At 38.3% G+C, this 16,785-nt stretch overlaps 1 protein-coding gene across 10 annotated transcripts in view; it reads right to left on the bottom strand.

Moving 5' to 3' along the window:
* The window catches only part of LOC150104251 (uncharacterized), a 1,804,220-nt gene that overhangs the window by 497,174 nt on the left and 1,290,261 nt on the right, over positions 1–16,785 (bottom strand). The gene's annotated exons all lie outside the window — the stretch shown is intronic.

The following is a 16,785-nucleotide window of genomic DNA, read 5'->3' as shown; positions in this document are numbered from 1 at the left end:
AAAATGTGAACAAAGCAAATAATTTATGTCCATTGCCTAAGAGAATTTAGATTATTATGACTACCTACTATAAAAGAAAATGCTGACCAGAAAAAATGGTAAGGTGATGATTTGGATTACTGCACAAAGATTAGAGATCATAGAAATATGATGCTCCATAGTACTGTGAAGGATGAGGATGGGTCATACTTTAGTACTTTGCTCATTTTTTTTATTATTAATTAATTAATTTATTTATTTATTTATTCTTATCACAAAAGGAATACAGAACAACTACAGGTCAATGTCCAGTCTGGAAAGCCAATCCAAGTCCTCATCCGTCACCTTCTGGATGTCCCGTAGGCCACCACCGTGACATTGGCACCTTGGGCAGTCATTCACAATATGAGTAATCATCTGAGCCATGGGAGAACAATTACAATAAGGGTGGTCTAACAGCTCCCATTTATGTAGTAGGTAGCCACATCTGCCCTGGTTAGTTTCTGATCCTGTTGATTGATGACTAAATCTTCCTAGGAAGAGCAAAACCAGGCTGCAGAGCACAGGGATCTTCTACCAGGAAGACATTTGTTGTGAGATTGTTGGACCAGTATTCTCTCCACATGTCAGGTGTTGATGGTAGGGAAGCTGAAGAGAGTTTGTCCATGAACCAGAGAGGCTTTCTAGATTTTAGGCAAAGACTAGGTGGATTTATGAGAGTCTAGTGCAGGGGCAGGAGTGGACTGCTCATTGCTTTATTAAATTCTTTAATCGAGGCTTGTCTTCTCCATATGTTTGGTGGAGCAATGTCAGATAGGACAGGCAGCCAGGAGAGAGGGGTGGTTCTCACTGACTCACTAATTGTGCGCATGGTAGAGTTTAGCTGAGTGTCTATAATGTTAGTGTGTGCACTTCTTTCCCAGATAGGGGCACAATATTCTGCTGCAGAGAATGCAAGGGCTAGTGCAGACGATCTTAGGACTTCTGCACCACAACCACGGGTTGTTCCAGCAAGCCTTGAAATTATATTGTTTCTAGTTTTAATTTTGTTGGACAGGTTGGTGATGTGCCTTTTATAGGTTAGGCTTGTGTCCAGGCTCACTCCAAAGTATTTCGGGTGAGGCTCGTGTTCTACCATTTTTCCACAGAAAGAAAGGTTGAGGTGTCAATTCGTCTCTGCATTGTTCAGGTGAAATACTGTGGACACAGTTTTTGTTGGATCTGGCTTCAAGTACCACTACTTGAAGTACTCTTCCAGGATGTTCAGGTCTCTGTTCAAGGTTGATTCCAGGTTGGCAAAGGAGGTAGATTGATGTAGGATCGCTAGGTCATCAGCGTACATATACTTGCTTGAGCTGGTATGTGGTAAGTCATACACGCATATGCTAAAAAGTAAAGGGGATAACATACAGCCCTATGGGAGACTGTTGTGAATGAATCTGGACCTGCTCTTTTTTTTTCTGCCAATATGGACCAGATCTTTCTGTTGGAGAGAATGGATCCAAAAAGCTGGAAAGTTTTTTTGCACCTTATAATATGCACCTTTAAGTTTCTTCTGTCTGCTTCAATTTGTATTGTCAGGGCCAGGACCTGGTCACAGCAACTTCTTCCTGGCCTGAAGCCAGCTTGTTCAATCGGGAGTGCTCTTTCGATGAGTGGTGAAATTCTTTTAAGGAGAATTCTTTCAAAGAGCTTAAAGGTGGAGCAAAGCAAGCAAGGAGATAGGTCACAGATTTTTCACATCGTTTGGATCTTTCCCTGGTTTGGGCATGACAATTATTTTGGCTTCCACCACAGATTTGGAAATTTACCAGTCATTATAATTCCTGAGAAAAGAGTGGCCAGCCATGTTTGGCCTTGTTGACTGAGATGTTTTAGAAACTCAGGGAGGATACCATCCACTCCTGCAGCCTTTTTATTATCAATAAAGAGACAGTTCAGTTGGATAAAGAAATGGCTACACATGATATGCTGCTGGTATATGCACTGGCATTTGATAGAATTTTACAATGAACTCTGTTATGCTACTTCAAATGGATATGAAGTAGTTATATAGGGTCACTAATGGACAGATCCAAGTACATGGAGAAGTATTTATTATTATCAATCAGACCTCTGAGTCAAAAGACCTATTGTGGGAGGTTCCACTGTCATACACATTATTATTATTATTATTATTATTATTATTATTATTATTATTATTATTACTCTACAGGTTAAAAGACATAGTTCCCATATGCCTAAAAACACTAATATACAAAGTACTATGCCAAAATATACTAAGATATGCTATAACAATGTATGCTTTCTGTGCCCCCTACAAATTAAATAGATTAATGTCGCTACAGTACAAAATGATAAAACTGATCTTTTGGGAACAAAGAGAAAATAACGACCTTATATACATTGCAATGTCAGAACACAAAATACTGACAGCAAAACATTTATGTCACTATGCAGCTTTGCTGAAACATTATTTCGATGCCAGCTACAGGACAGTCAGAAATACATACCGTATAACAAGACCTCAGACTACTAATTATATCACATATAAATACAATAATCACTACGGAAAGGCCACGCGAAACTTCTACATCCCAGACATGATAAACAAATTACCTTTTGAATACAGAAACCTTACAAACTACAATAGCCTGAAAAGAGCTCTAAGGACATACTATGAACAAGAAACATGCACCCAAAATACCATACAAACTTAATGAAACACAATATATTCGTTCAGGCTTCCAGTTCAGCAATACATCAATACATTCCAAGTTATTGTGTGCGTGCGTGCATGTGTGTGAGTGCGCGTGCACACACGAATTTCTCAATCATAGATTTCTTAGCTTCCCAACACAGGAAAAAAAAAAAAAAACAATAAATAATAACCAACTGGTGTCATCCTCAGATAAGCTTACATATAAGCTTCGAGGATGACAGCAGAGAAATTAGTTCTCACCCAAGATGTATCATATGTAACCAAGTGCATGTAATGTACATATTACATGAAAAGTAAAGTAAAGTATGTAATGTATGTATTATATGTAAACAAATGTATGTAAAGTAAGTATCATATGTATACAAATGTAAGTAATGTATCATATGTAAACAAATGTAAGTAATGTATCATATGTAATCAAATGTATGTAATAATTGTAACAAAAGTACGCAATATAGAGTGATTATATCCATTGATATTGTATATATAGAGTGTAAAATTAAAATTGCAAAGAAACATCTGTAATAATCATCATTATGAATATAATAATAATATATGTTGTAAACAGTTATTGTTATTATTATTATTTAAAAAAAAACATTAAGTACGAGAAAGTATTTGTTATGTATAATTGTCTTCATATAATGTATGTAATTTATCTGAGAAATTAAAAAAAAAAAATATATATATATATATGTATATATTACGGTAAAAAAAAAAAATATTCAGGCCTCCATGGAGTCAAGAGACTCATCATGGGAAGACCTTCCTAGTAAACTTAGTCTATCATACCACTGCTTGAACTCATTTACCATTCTTGCTCTCATAGTTTATTATACTGTGATTCTACACATAGTTTATCATACTGTGCCTTAAATGCAGACACCATCACAACACTCACCACTCTCCATGAAAAATCTACTCCTCTCCTCACACCTTCCTTATGCAGTTATCAAGGATTGCCTCTTGTACTCCATCCTGTCTCCCTCTATTCTAGGAAACTCACCATCTGGAATCTCTCTATACAAACTGCATTTCCACAAACTTTCTTCATACTCAACATTCCACAAACAAGAAAATATCATAGTCAATCATCTCTGAACCCTTTCTAATACCTCTTGAAAACCAGGTAATGAAATCTGTGTACAGTAATCTATATAAAGTCTGATCAAAGCCTTTTACAACTAAGCCATATGAGCATCCACATTTGATAACAGCTAATCAAATTGCTCACCAGCTGCTGATGAATGGAAAATTCCCTAAAAAGCACACAAAAAATAAGATACTTAGAACCACAAGTGAGGAACAAAATGTGATTAACTCAGATTTCACCATCACTGAATTCAACGCTGCTATAAACCTATTAAAACCTAGAAAATCTGCATGCCTTGATGATGTCTATAATGAGCAGATTAAACATTTTGGAACCAGGACTAAAGAGTGGTTATTAAACCTATACAACACTTGCCGCAGAACACTAAGGATACCAACTTCTGGAGGCATGTCAAAGTGGTGGCCTTTCTGAAACCAGGGAAAAACTCCAACAGAAGCAAAACATTACAGACCTATATCACTACTCAGCACCCTCTTTAAACTCTATGAACGATTAATTTTGAATAGGCTACAACCCTTAATCGAACCCCATCTTATTGCTGAGCAGGCTGGTTTTAGACCAGGCAAATCCTGCACATCACAAATTCTCAACCTCACTCAATATATAGAAAATGGTTATGAGCAAAAACTAGCCATAGGAGCAGTCTTTGTAGACCTAACTGCAGCATATGATACCATAAACCATCTCACACTCAGAACTAAAATATACAGAATAACTAGAGACTATCACCTTGTCCTCCTGATCCAATCATTCTCGGAAAACAGACGCTTTTACATGGACCTGGGGGATAGGAAGAGCCGCTTGCAAATCCAAAAAAATGGCCTCCCCAGGGAAGTATTATCACCATTACTTTTCAACATCGATGTCAATGACCTCCCCATCTTTCCAGGAACTAGAAATTTTATCTATGCTGATGACCTTGCCATAGCTACTCAATCAAAAAATTTCATGTCCATTGAAACTACTCTATCACTTACCTTAAATAGTCTAACCACATACTATACCAGTAATCAACTAAAACCAAACCCCTTGAAAACCCAGACTGGCTTTTTCCACCTTAATAATAAGGAAGCTAACAAGAAGCTATAGATTTCTTGGGAAGGCTGTAATATAGAACATTCCTGGAACCCAGTCTACCTCACTGTGACTCTTGATCGCACCCTCTCATATAAAACACACATAGAAAAAAACAAAGGCAAAAGTGAATGCAAGAAACAATACACTAAGAAAACTTACCTCCTCCAAATGGGGTGCAGACCCCTAGCACAATGAGATCTTCTGCCTTGGCCCTTTGCTATTCTTCTGCTGAATACACCTGCCCAGTATGGTCTAGATCCTGCAATGCTGAAAAACTTGATCCAGCATTGAATGAAAGCTGCCACTTAATTACAGGATGCCTGAAATCAACATCACTAAAAGACCTATATACTTTGGCTGGTATTGTACCCCCCTTCAATTCGAAGATCTGCCTTCTCAGCTGACGAAAGAAGCAGACAAATGAATGATGAATGACACCCACTATTCGGCCAGACCACAGTGCCCCAAAGACTAAGATCCAGACATAGCTTCCTGGCAACTGTTGAACTACCTAAAAACCTCCCAGAGACAAAACTTCAACAATGGCTTGCACTATATCCTGAAAATAATACTGGTATTCCAACAGCTAAACATCTTCCACATGGTGCCCACTTGGACTGGAATACTTGGAAAAGCCTCAACAGACTTCGAATGACAGGATGCTGCAAACAAAACCTCATCAAATGGGGCATCTTAATGGCCTAGACAATTGTGAGTGTGGGATAACCCAGTCCATGCAACACCTTGCACAAAAGAGGACCTTATATCCTGCACAGAAAGAGCAGTTGATCGTGCAAGATACTGAAGGAACATCTGACCATATTTATTGTATATAAGTTATGTATAGTTTCTTTTTTTCATATTTAATTATTATTCCCTGTATAATTCACCTACCAAATCTAAGCTGATCTCATTGTAATGTATCCTAATTTGTTGTAAATCATGTTGTACCACTTACTTACTACTGTACCACTTGTGTTTGGATAAGAAATAAATAAATAAACAATCTGGAATACTCAATCATATCTCCTCTCTTACTGCTCCTATCCTACTGGATAGGAGCGGTAAGAGAGGAGATATGAACGACTATCCAAACTGCATTTCCACAAACAAGAAAATATCTTAGTCAATCATCTCTGAATCCTTTCCAATACCTCTTGAAAACCAGGTAATCAAATCTGTGTACAGTAATCTATATACAGTCTGATCAAAGCCTTATACAATGGAGCCATAATGTGCTTCAATGCATAAATGTTGCATCACTGCCATAATCTGTTGTCCTCAAAAATTTTAGTAAAAAGTACTTGAAATTTCAGGTTATTACTTACCATCACCCCCAGATTTCTTATTTCCAATCTCTAAGATAACTCAACCAATTGTATACTCTACATCCCATCTTTGTATCCCACATTTCAAAACCTTACACTTCACAGCACTGAACTAGAAACCGAACTTACTCAACCATCTACTCAGTCTATTCCAGTCCTCTTACAAAGCTGTGGTATCAGTTCTATTCCTCATAGTTCTTGAATAGATTGCATGAATGGGCAGGTAAGTGGAACTATAAGTTCAATGTTGCAAAGTGTAAGGTTTTGAAATTTGGTAAGCAAGGATAGGATGCAAAGTATACACTTGGTGGGAAACTTTAAAGCAAGTAGAGGAGATCAGATATCTGGGAGAGGTGGTGGACAAGGACTTGGAATTCTGGGGCCACAACTTGTGAAGATGTCACATCGGATAATGGTAATGATGCAGAGGACTCTGACATGCAGAAATAAAGAGGTTACGATGTTATCGACTAAATCTGTGCACAATAATTCATATGAGACCTTGATCAGGCCTCATATGAATTATTGTGCACAGATTTAGTCGATGGATTTTCATGGTGATGAGGATATGTTAGAAAGGATCCAGTCCTAATACAGTCTTTAGAATGTGGAGTATCAAGACAAACTGAGAGAATGTAAACTGCAGAGCCTTGTGAATAGGAGGAGGGGGGGGGCATGATTCAGACATATAAGCTAGTCAGGGATTGTTATCAGGTTGACATGAAAGAGATTTTTTTCCTAGAATGGGAGAGGGGAATAGAACAAGAGGCATCCCTGGAAACTGTATAAGGAGAGTGTGAGCAGAGAAAATCTTTACATGGAGAGCAGTTGGTGAATGGAATGCATTGCTTGAGTGTGTTGTGAATGTAGACACAATGATTTGGTTTAAGGCACAGTTAGATGAGCTTTGGATGTGATAGTGTGTACTTCCCACAATGAGTATGTGACTCCATGAAGGTCAGATAATAATAATAATAATTCCCACAGTCTTATTAACATCTAACCCAAGCAATACTTCATACATCTGAACAATCTTTAATTCTCAGCTTTAATTCTCCTAATACTTGCCTCCTTTCTATATGTTGCACAACATTGTTCACACCAGTATGATATTATTATTATTATTATTATTATTTGGTAACCTTCAGTGGAGCCAACAGACTCATTGTGGGAGGACCACTCAACCAGCAACATGCCCATCATAACGAGCTTTGAAGTTATTTACACTACCTGCACTCAGGCAATGCATTCTATTCCGCTCACTAACAACATGTAAAAATCTACTCCTCACACACTCTTCTTCAACACATCTTTATACAACTTCCAGGGATGACCTCTCAATCTTAACTATATACACTGAAGAATTGTTCATTAATTAAATAATTCCAATATATCATTTGTTATGGTTACTTTGTAACCATAACTATCCACCAGTGTTAACCTGGAATAATTATTTTTCCTCTTGCTTGCCACAAAGCAGAAAAATTCCATTTAAATAGGTTTGACCTGACTGGCCAATCTCCTCTCATATTCTACTTTTTTTTTTTTTAACCATGCTTGTCACTTTTTTGGCCTGCAGTTTATATTCTTCATGCATATTTTCACTACAAACTGTCTCATACCTCCTCCATAACAACTACGTTTGCTGCACTGCTTGCTTGATTTCACTGGTCATCCATCTCACTCCTACTTTATTTATTCACTTAACTCTTGATATGCAGTTAAGTATTGTTCATAACAGATAATGCCTTATTAATTTCCATGCACTGTGAGCATCTTTTCTGCACAAATCATCAACTCGGTGAATTGATGTTAGTTGACTATGGAGCTTCTCATAATCACCCCTCTTAAATTTCTGCATATATGCTTTATCTTTTCCTGTTTGAATACCTTCCAAACCAATATTTCATTCACAAGCACATCCTGTGAAGATATTATTATTATTGCACCCACAATAGGGTTGGCAGACTCATCGAGGAGGTTCATTCAACTGACAACATATTTGTCATATCAAATCTTAAAATCATTATGACTCCTTGCATTAACAACACATTCTGGTAGTGTGTTCCATTCCTGACAATTCTCCATGTAAAAAATCTACTCACTCTTACATAACTTCCAGGGATGAACACCTTCTACTCTTTTTATAATCCCATCTGGATGAATCGAATAAAATCCTCTCAATAAATTAAATGTCTCTATCACAGCACCTCTTTTCCTCTATCCACCAAACTCTGCAATCCCAATTCCTTAACCTCATAGCCAGTATTCCCAAATCCTGATAATGTCTTAGTTGCCTATCTCTGGACCCTCTCTAATGTTTCCAAGTCACATTGAAAACCAGGTGAACAAATATGAGCAGTAGTCTTAGTCCTCACCAATGGCACAATCATTTCCTTATCCCTACATGTTAGAGTACTTCTTATCATAGCAGCACTATAGTGTGCAGACTTCAACAACTGCAATATGCCCTCTAAACTTCAGTGTACTGTCAACCATCACTCCCCAATCTTGAATCTCATCCAATTCCTGAAGTACAGCACTATCAATACAGTATACAGCCTTATATTTCTGCACTACAAAATGCAACACCTTGCACTATCAATATTAAAACTACAACCCTGCTCCTTTGTCCAAGCCAAAAGTCTATTCAAATAACCTGAAGGAAATTAATATCAACAGAACTACTTATAATTCTCCTGAAATTTGTATCATCAGCAAACAACTGACGATCCCCAGTCAGTTCACATGGTATATCATTTACAAACAAGTTAAATAGCAGGGGCCCAAGAACAGAACCTCAGGGCATGGCATTAATTACCTCTTTTTTTGAGCCACTGCTCCATTATACACAACTTGCTGGTATCATTCAGACAGCCAATTATTAGGAACAGTAGTTCTGTAGAGTTTCTGTGGAATAACTATTATTTTAAGCAGCATGTGATGGTGGAAGCAACATGAGGTTTGTAGGTGTTTGATTTGAACTTTGCAAAAGTGTTTGATAGATTACTGTATTATAAGTTGGCGTACAAGTTGCAGAGAATTGGAATAGATAGTATATAGGTTAGATGGATCAAAGATGAGCTCTCTGAATGATATGAGCAGGTTGCGCATGATGAAGCAGTGTGTCAAAAAAAAAGGAGGGTAACCAGTGGTGGGTCCCATGGTTCTGTTCTTGCAGCCCCTGTTGTTTAACTTGTTTGTAAATGATATATCATGGGGACTGACTGGGCTCTTGTTTGCTCGTCAGTTGTTTGCTGATGATGTAAAGTTGGGAAGAATTATAAGTAGCACTGCTGATGTTAATTCCCTTCAGGAAGATACGTATAGATAGACTTTTTACATGGACAAAGGAGTGGGGTTGCAGTTTTAATATCAATTTGTGCAAGGTGTTGCATTTTGGAGAGCAGAAATATAAGGCTGTGTACTATATCTATGGTGGTGTATATATGGGCATATTGCTAGTGTTGCAAAGGGTGTATAAAACTCGATTGTAGCTTAAAAATATCAAAGCGGTTTAAATCTATTTTTACAGAGGTCAAGTGTCATGAGAACTGTTACAAAAATAACCTTGTTTGTCTCTATGTATTTTATATTAAAGATTAATGTAAATAACCCTATGGGAATTGATTGTATTTACTGTTTTAACTAAAGCTTATAGAATGACAAAACCAAAGGCAATGCTTTGCCATCGGAAGTTTTGTATAATAGCTATGTATAAGAGCACAAGAAAGTTGTTTACGAAAAAGTGTGTGAGAAAGTTGTTTGTAAGCTCTGCGCATGAACACATTCAAAGCTAGTATCAAAGAGGTCTGCTAGTTTTAGAGAAGTTTCCGCTGCCCGACAAGACAAGGAAAAAAGAGCACACGGAGGAGAAAAAAAGAACGGGCTGGCTTTAACAAAAGGATCAAGGAGAAATGCCGATTTCTTCAGGGTTTACAACCCTTGGTGCAAGGTTCAAGAAGGCGAAAATAAAAGAGGACTGAGCTGAACATCATTGGCAGTTTCTGGCAGAGAACTAGGGGAGTTATCAACAGAGGAGAGTCCAGGTCCAGTTGCTGAGAGAGGGGAGTTTAGGTCCACTTGCCGAGAGAGAAGAGGCAAGGTCCAGTTGCTGAAAGAGGAGAGCCGAGATCTAGTTGCCGAGAGAACAGAGACGAAGCGCTGTTACCGAAGAGAGTCAGAGAAAAATTGAGAGAATAGCCAATGACAAGTGCCGGTCGGATGTCCTAGTGCTGCAGGAAGTCAACGGAAGCCAAAAGCCGCAGAATGATCTTCAAGCCCGAATGCTGAAACTTCTTGCCTGAACTTTTGAGCACTGGGAAGATTGCAGTCCAAGACCCGCTGATATTCCGACGTAATGCCCCCTGAAACAAGGCTCTCCGGACATAAACCTAAGGCCTGTGATGAAAGAAAAACCTTAGAGACTTTGATCCAGAACTTTTGGATGGTGTCGTGACAAAGAGTCTTTGTAGGTGTATTACTTCCTTTAATGTACATTCTTTTTGTAATCTAGAAGATATGTCATAGATGGACTGATAAGAAATAGTAAATAAGAAATATCTATAAGAGAGTCCTCAGAATTGTTGTTAACTGGAATATAAATTGTAAGATAACTTGCCATAGCTAGTTAATCTCTTTATGAGTAAATTAGTCTCGGCAATTTAGTTTTCTTAAGCAGAGAAGTAACAGAGTAAATATTATTATTATTATTACCCCAAGACCTCATGGAGTCAAAGACTCATCTGGGAGGTCCTTTTATCACACACACACATCTCATCATACCATGTCTTAAATGCACTCAAACTCCTCGCAGACACCTCACTCTCAGGCAAGGCATTCCAATCATTCACAACTTTGGACGAAAAAAACCTGCCTCTCACTCCCCTACCCACACCCTCTTTATACAGCTTCTAGGGATGACCTCTGGTTCTCCCCTGATCTACCACTATTCTCTGTAGAACTTCTCCACCATTGATCTTATAACAACCCCTTACCAACTTATAGGTCTCTATCATATCTCCCTTCTTCCTCCTGTCCACCAGACTCTGAAAATTACATCTTCTCAATCTTTCCTCATACTCGACATTCCAGAGGTAAGAAACTACCTTAATCAGTCACCTTTGGACCTTTTCCAACATCTCTTCATCCTTCTGAAAACCCCGGTAACCAAATCTGGGTACAATAGTCCATGTGTGGCCTAATCAAAGCCTTATACAAGAATCTCCCTACTTCTACACATCAGTGTCCTCCGCACTGACGTATAGAAGATTTGTGAAGACAACAGAAAGGCTTCTGAGAAGCCATTCTGTTGTCTTCACAATTTTGGCAATGTGTCCCCTAAATTTTAGATCCTTATCCACTATCACTCCCAGATCTCTTATTTCCTCTACTTCCAACAATATATTCTCACCAAGCATGATTCTGCATCCAATCTTTGTTTTCCAAATTTTAAAACCTTACATTTTGCAACATTGAACTCACATCCCCTTTTGCTTGCCTAATCACTCACTTTATTCAAGTCTTCTTGCAAGGCCACAACATCTTCACTACACTTCATGGTTCGTCCCAACTTTGCATCATCTGCAAACAACTGAATATCTCCATCCAAATCTTCACCAATATCATTAATATACAAGTTAAACAGTAATGGCCCTAAAACAGACCACTGAGGCACTCCACTAGTGACTTTCCTTTTCCTGGATATCGCACCCCCATACACAATTTGTTGATACCTATCAGATAGCCAGTTTCCAATCCAAGGCACTAATCTAATATCCAACCCCATCTGCTCTAGTTTGACTGTCAACTTATCATGAGGTACTTTATCAAAAGTCTTTGCAAAATCCAAGTATATTACTGTATATCCTTCTCCTCTGTTCAAGGAAGCAGTCACTTTATTGTAATAAGTAGAATACTAAAATATGACCTCCCTTTAGGCAAATCCATGCTGTCCATCAAAGATAATACCATTGTTGTCAACCCAACTCTGGATTCTTGTTCTCACAAGCTTCTCCAACAACTTAACCACAACACCTTGTGGTTAACTTGTTGGAGAAGTTGTGAGAACTAGTAGTTGTTGGAGAAGTTGTTGATGCTTGAGTTCGATCACCTCCTTTATGAAGTGGCACAATCTTGCCCTCATTCCACTTCTTAGGAACTTGACCAAGTGCAAAACTAGTATTAAAAAAATATGTCAAGGCAGGTGTCAATTCCCTGGCACATTCCTTCAGAATATGCAGTGATATATTATCAAGTCCCACAGCCTTATTTACATCTAGTTTACTCAACTCCCCAAACACCTCTTGCTTACTTACAGTAAGTCTCTCCTCCTCATCATCAACTGCTCTCAATCTCTCCATGAAGTCACATTCACAAGATTGAAAGATCACTATGAACTGCTCAATAAGTATCTCCACCACACATTCTGCAACAGCTGTCTTTATACCATTTTCTCTGTAGACCTCATGAAATTGGTTATTTCCACTTCTATTATACTGTCTCCACAATGCCCTTTTTCTCTGTATCGCATGCTTAATCTCTTTATTCATTTATCTCACACCTACCTTATTTAACCTTCTCACCTTTGGAATACATTTAGACATTGCATCTATTAGATAGTTTTTGAAAATCCCCCAAGCTGCATTGATCTCTTTTCCAGCTAACTCCTCATTCCACGCTACACCCGCAAACTGTCTCCTGAGTTCTTCATAATCACCCCCCCCCCTGTAGTTCCACATATACCCTTTTCTCACAGAGGTCCTCGCACTGCTGGCAACCACCCAGGTAATCACCTCATGGTCACTCTCACCAATTGGTGGATGATTTGACACCTCATTTATAATTACAGCCCCTGATGAGATGCCCAAATTCAAGACCCTTAATCCTCGTGTGCCCTCTGTTACATACTGTCTGAGGTAGTTATCCCTAAAAAACTCAAAAACTAATTTTCTTTAATTTCAGTTGCTATCTCATCATTCCAGTCTATATTGCCATAATTAAAATCACCCATAATGATCATCCTTTTCTTATTTGCTTGGCTAATTTGACTATACATTTCACTATCACCACCATCCACATTACCTGGTCTATAACAACATCCCACCAAGTATTTGATTCCATTCACCTCTATCTCACACCATACTGCCTCAAAACCACTGGCACTATTTCCATCTTGCATCTCTACTTTGTATGGACATAACTCTTTCTCTACCATCAATAGCACTCCCCCCTCCCTTTTTACACATTCTATCCTCACGAAACACATCATAACAATCCATCTCTATTCCAGGATATCTCCTCTTCCAACCATGTCTCACTTATTCTGACAATCTTTGGGTGAACAGAGGCAATTAGTGCAACCATTTCATCTGCCTTGTTTCTTATACTTCTAGCATTTGTATACAAACACAACAGCTCATTTCTGGATTTACAGCTAGTTCCACTGATACCACTCACTCGATATGATCTCTCCATGCTTGACTGGGGCCAATTCTCTTTCTGCTTCTTCATTTTAGAACCCTTTTCAATTCCAACTGTTTCTTCTTGATCCCTGGTCATCCCATTCCTTTCCTGTCCCTACACATGCTCTCACCTCGATATATTGTTTAGTCATTTAATATTGAAAAGAGAAAGTTTGTTTCTTTATACCAAAAGGATAGGTAGAGAGAGAAGCGTAACCTCCCTATCGCTTATTTAATGTAGTTTATTTAAAATGTAAATAAATATGTTTTAATTATATGTCAATAGAGTGCATCCTGACTGTTTATTTTACAATGCACTGTTCCTAAAAAAAAATATCGGACTTGTGAGCGGGAAACCAAGTGAGATAGCCGAAGCGTATAGTTAAGTGCAAATATACCACGACTGTTTGCGTAAAGTTTTACTGAAAGAATTTGTGTTAGAGAAAGAGAGAGAGAGAAATCAACTGGCTGTATTACTGAGTTTTATGCCAATTAAAAGATATTAGTGGCGCAGTCTCAATAAAAATAAATTTTCTAGTATCCATAGGCATAAGACTCGTAGTGCGAAAGGCAGATAAATATAGTATGCAATAGTATAAGCAAGAAAGGTTACAAAAGAGAAAGTGTGCACTGCTAATTAGAAATAACGGTATTTCAAAGGTGCAGTAACCAAGCAGGCTTTATAAATAACAAGTAATAGCAACACATATTACAGTTGCACATCATAGCGTTGCTATGATAAGAAGTACTCTAACATATAGGAATATGAAAGTGTTTGTGCTACTGTATAAGCCACTAGTCAGACCATCCTTGGACTACTGTGCTCAAATCTGGTCACCTGGTTTTCAATATGATGTGGAGACATTGCAGAGGGTCCAGATGCGAGTGGCTAAGATAATGCCAGGAATCTGGAATGGTGGCTATGGAGAGAGGTTTAGATAGAGATATGATAGAGACATTTATATAAATATGATAGAGACATTTAAGTTAGTGAGAGGATTTTATCCGATTAATCCAGAGGGGATTATAAAAAGAGTAGAAGGCGAGACAGAAAAAAAACAGAGCTCATCCCTGGAAGTTAAGTAAAAGTATGATGAAGAAGGTTGTGAGGAGTAGATTTTTTACATGGAGAACTGTCAGTGAATGGAATGCATTATCAGAATGTGTTGTTAATGGAAGGAGTGTTAAGGATTTTAAGATTCTATATGATAAATATGTTCTCAGTTGAATGAACCTTCAATGATGAGTCTGCTGACTCCATGGAGGATGTAATCATAATAATAATTCCTATGCTGATCATTCCAATACATACATTCACTATTGCTTCCAACATCCACTTTTCCTATGCTGTGTTTCACAGTTCACCTTGTGTATTAGTGAGAGAGAGAGAGGGATCATCAATCAATCTAATTGCTCTTTTCTGTATAGAATCCAATATTTTTAAGGAATGCTTATGGGAAACACCCAGTGGCGCACTTAGGATTTAATCTTGGAGGGGGCCGAGCGCTCAGGATTTAACTTTTGGGGGGGGGGGGGGCGAGTTGAGTAGACGTTTAGACGTTTTGCGAATACACACTACGCATCACATACGACCTATAACTGAGCATCTGTAGTGATCGCTAATTCATACGTAGCACACAACATAAATAAAAAAAATGAATTTTAATTAGGAAAAGATTTTTGGAAATTTTTCTAGTGTTTTTTCCTTTTCTTTGGGGGGTGCCCGGGCCCCTTGGCTCCCCCTCTGGGTGCGCCACTGGAAACACCTCAGATGTGAGAGCAGTATTCAATGGTTGGGTGGTTTTTGAAGTTAAAATAATGCCATGAAAAAAATAGAAAACAAAATTTTTTTTGGATGCAGAGGGGGGGGGGGACAATATTTGTGATATGTTTCTGCCAAGAGATAGAGAGAGATTTGAAGTTAGAGTTATCCCAAGAAATTAAATCTCATCTTGAATAGAAATTTGGATATTCAAAGCAGAGCTGTGTTTTACCAGCACAAGTTGACAAGGTTATTGAAATCTCATTGATGAATGTTATGATGATTACAATTTAAGGTAGCGGAGGTTAAGGTTCTACAGGTTGTGGTGATTTGTGCTTTGCAAGTATGTCAAATGAAAAGCAGGAGTAAAGTGTGCTGGATTGGCAGTCAGCTGGAGTTGATTGTTTATATCTAAAAGGAAAAGATGAGTGAAAGGAGAAAGCCTTGCGAGACCTCAGTATTAGTTACATAGAAGAGAAGGAACCATCCACTATCACTCGAAGTGAGCACACAGTCAGAAAGTTGGCTACCGAATTACAGAAATTGGGGTGGGGGGGGGACAAACCAAATGATGGGAGTTTACTTAACAGACCTTTGTGCCTAATTCAGTCAAAAGCCTTGAAGCTATCAAGGGCTACCCCTAGAGATTTGCCAATCCTTTCCATGGTATTTGTCCAGAGGCGGTGACATATGTTAGTAGGTCCCCTGTTTATTGCCAATGACAAACTCCATACTGTCAATCATTTATTCGATGAGTGTCTTCAAGGTAGCATAGAAGTTGAGTATTGGAGGTCCTTTCAGTTACTTTAGAAAGGATTAAGGTGAGAGAAATTGGATGGTAGTTTGAAGACCAAGTTTTTCACCCTTCTTAGGAATAGGTTGTATGTGGACTAATTTCCAGACTACAGAATTGATACCAGTGGAATAAGAAAGCGGAAATATCTGTCACAGAGTGATAGCCAACTGTGGAGCACAGACCTTTAGAACAACTGGAGACATGCCATCAGGGCAGGACACTTTGGTATCCAATTTGAGCAAAATTCTTCTGATCTCTTTCTGGCAAAAGGTCAAATTCATCCCTGAATGTTTGGAAAGGCTGTCAGATATTTACCAATCAGCTAAAAATTGAAGTTGCAAAGACTGTCCCGCTTGGCTTTCTTGTAATGCCATAAAGCGTGTGGATGTGAATGGTTGTATATATGTTGCTTGATGGGGTAAGAGATCTGCATTAGATTCTGGTTAGAGCTGCCCAGAGGGCAGAAAACATTTACAGCATATTTAGATGGGTTACTTTAAGGAAGAGATACATGATGTTTTGGGAGTGGTTGGGATGGGGGTTG

This window comes from Typopeltis vanoorti, chromosome 8 (assembly GCF_054136105.1).
Source record: "Typopeltis vanoorti isolate ZY-2024b chromosome 8, IOZ_Tvanoo_1.0, whole genome shotgun sequence".
NCBI lineage: Eukaryota > Metazoa > Arthropoda > Arachnida > Uropygi > Thelyphonidae > Typopeltis > Typopeltis vanoorti.
Note: the sequence above shows the minus strand (reverse complement) of the source record. Positions and strands in the feature narration are given on the sequence as shown.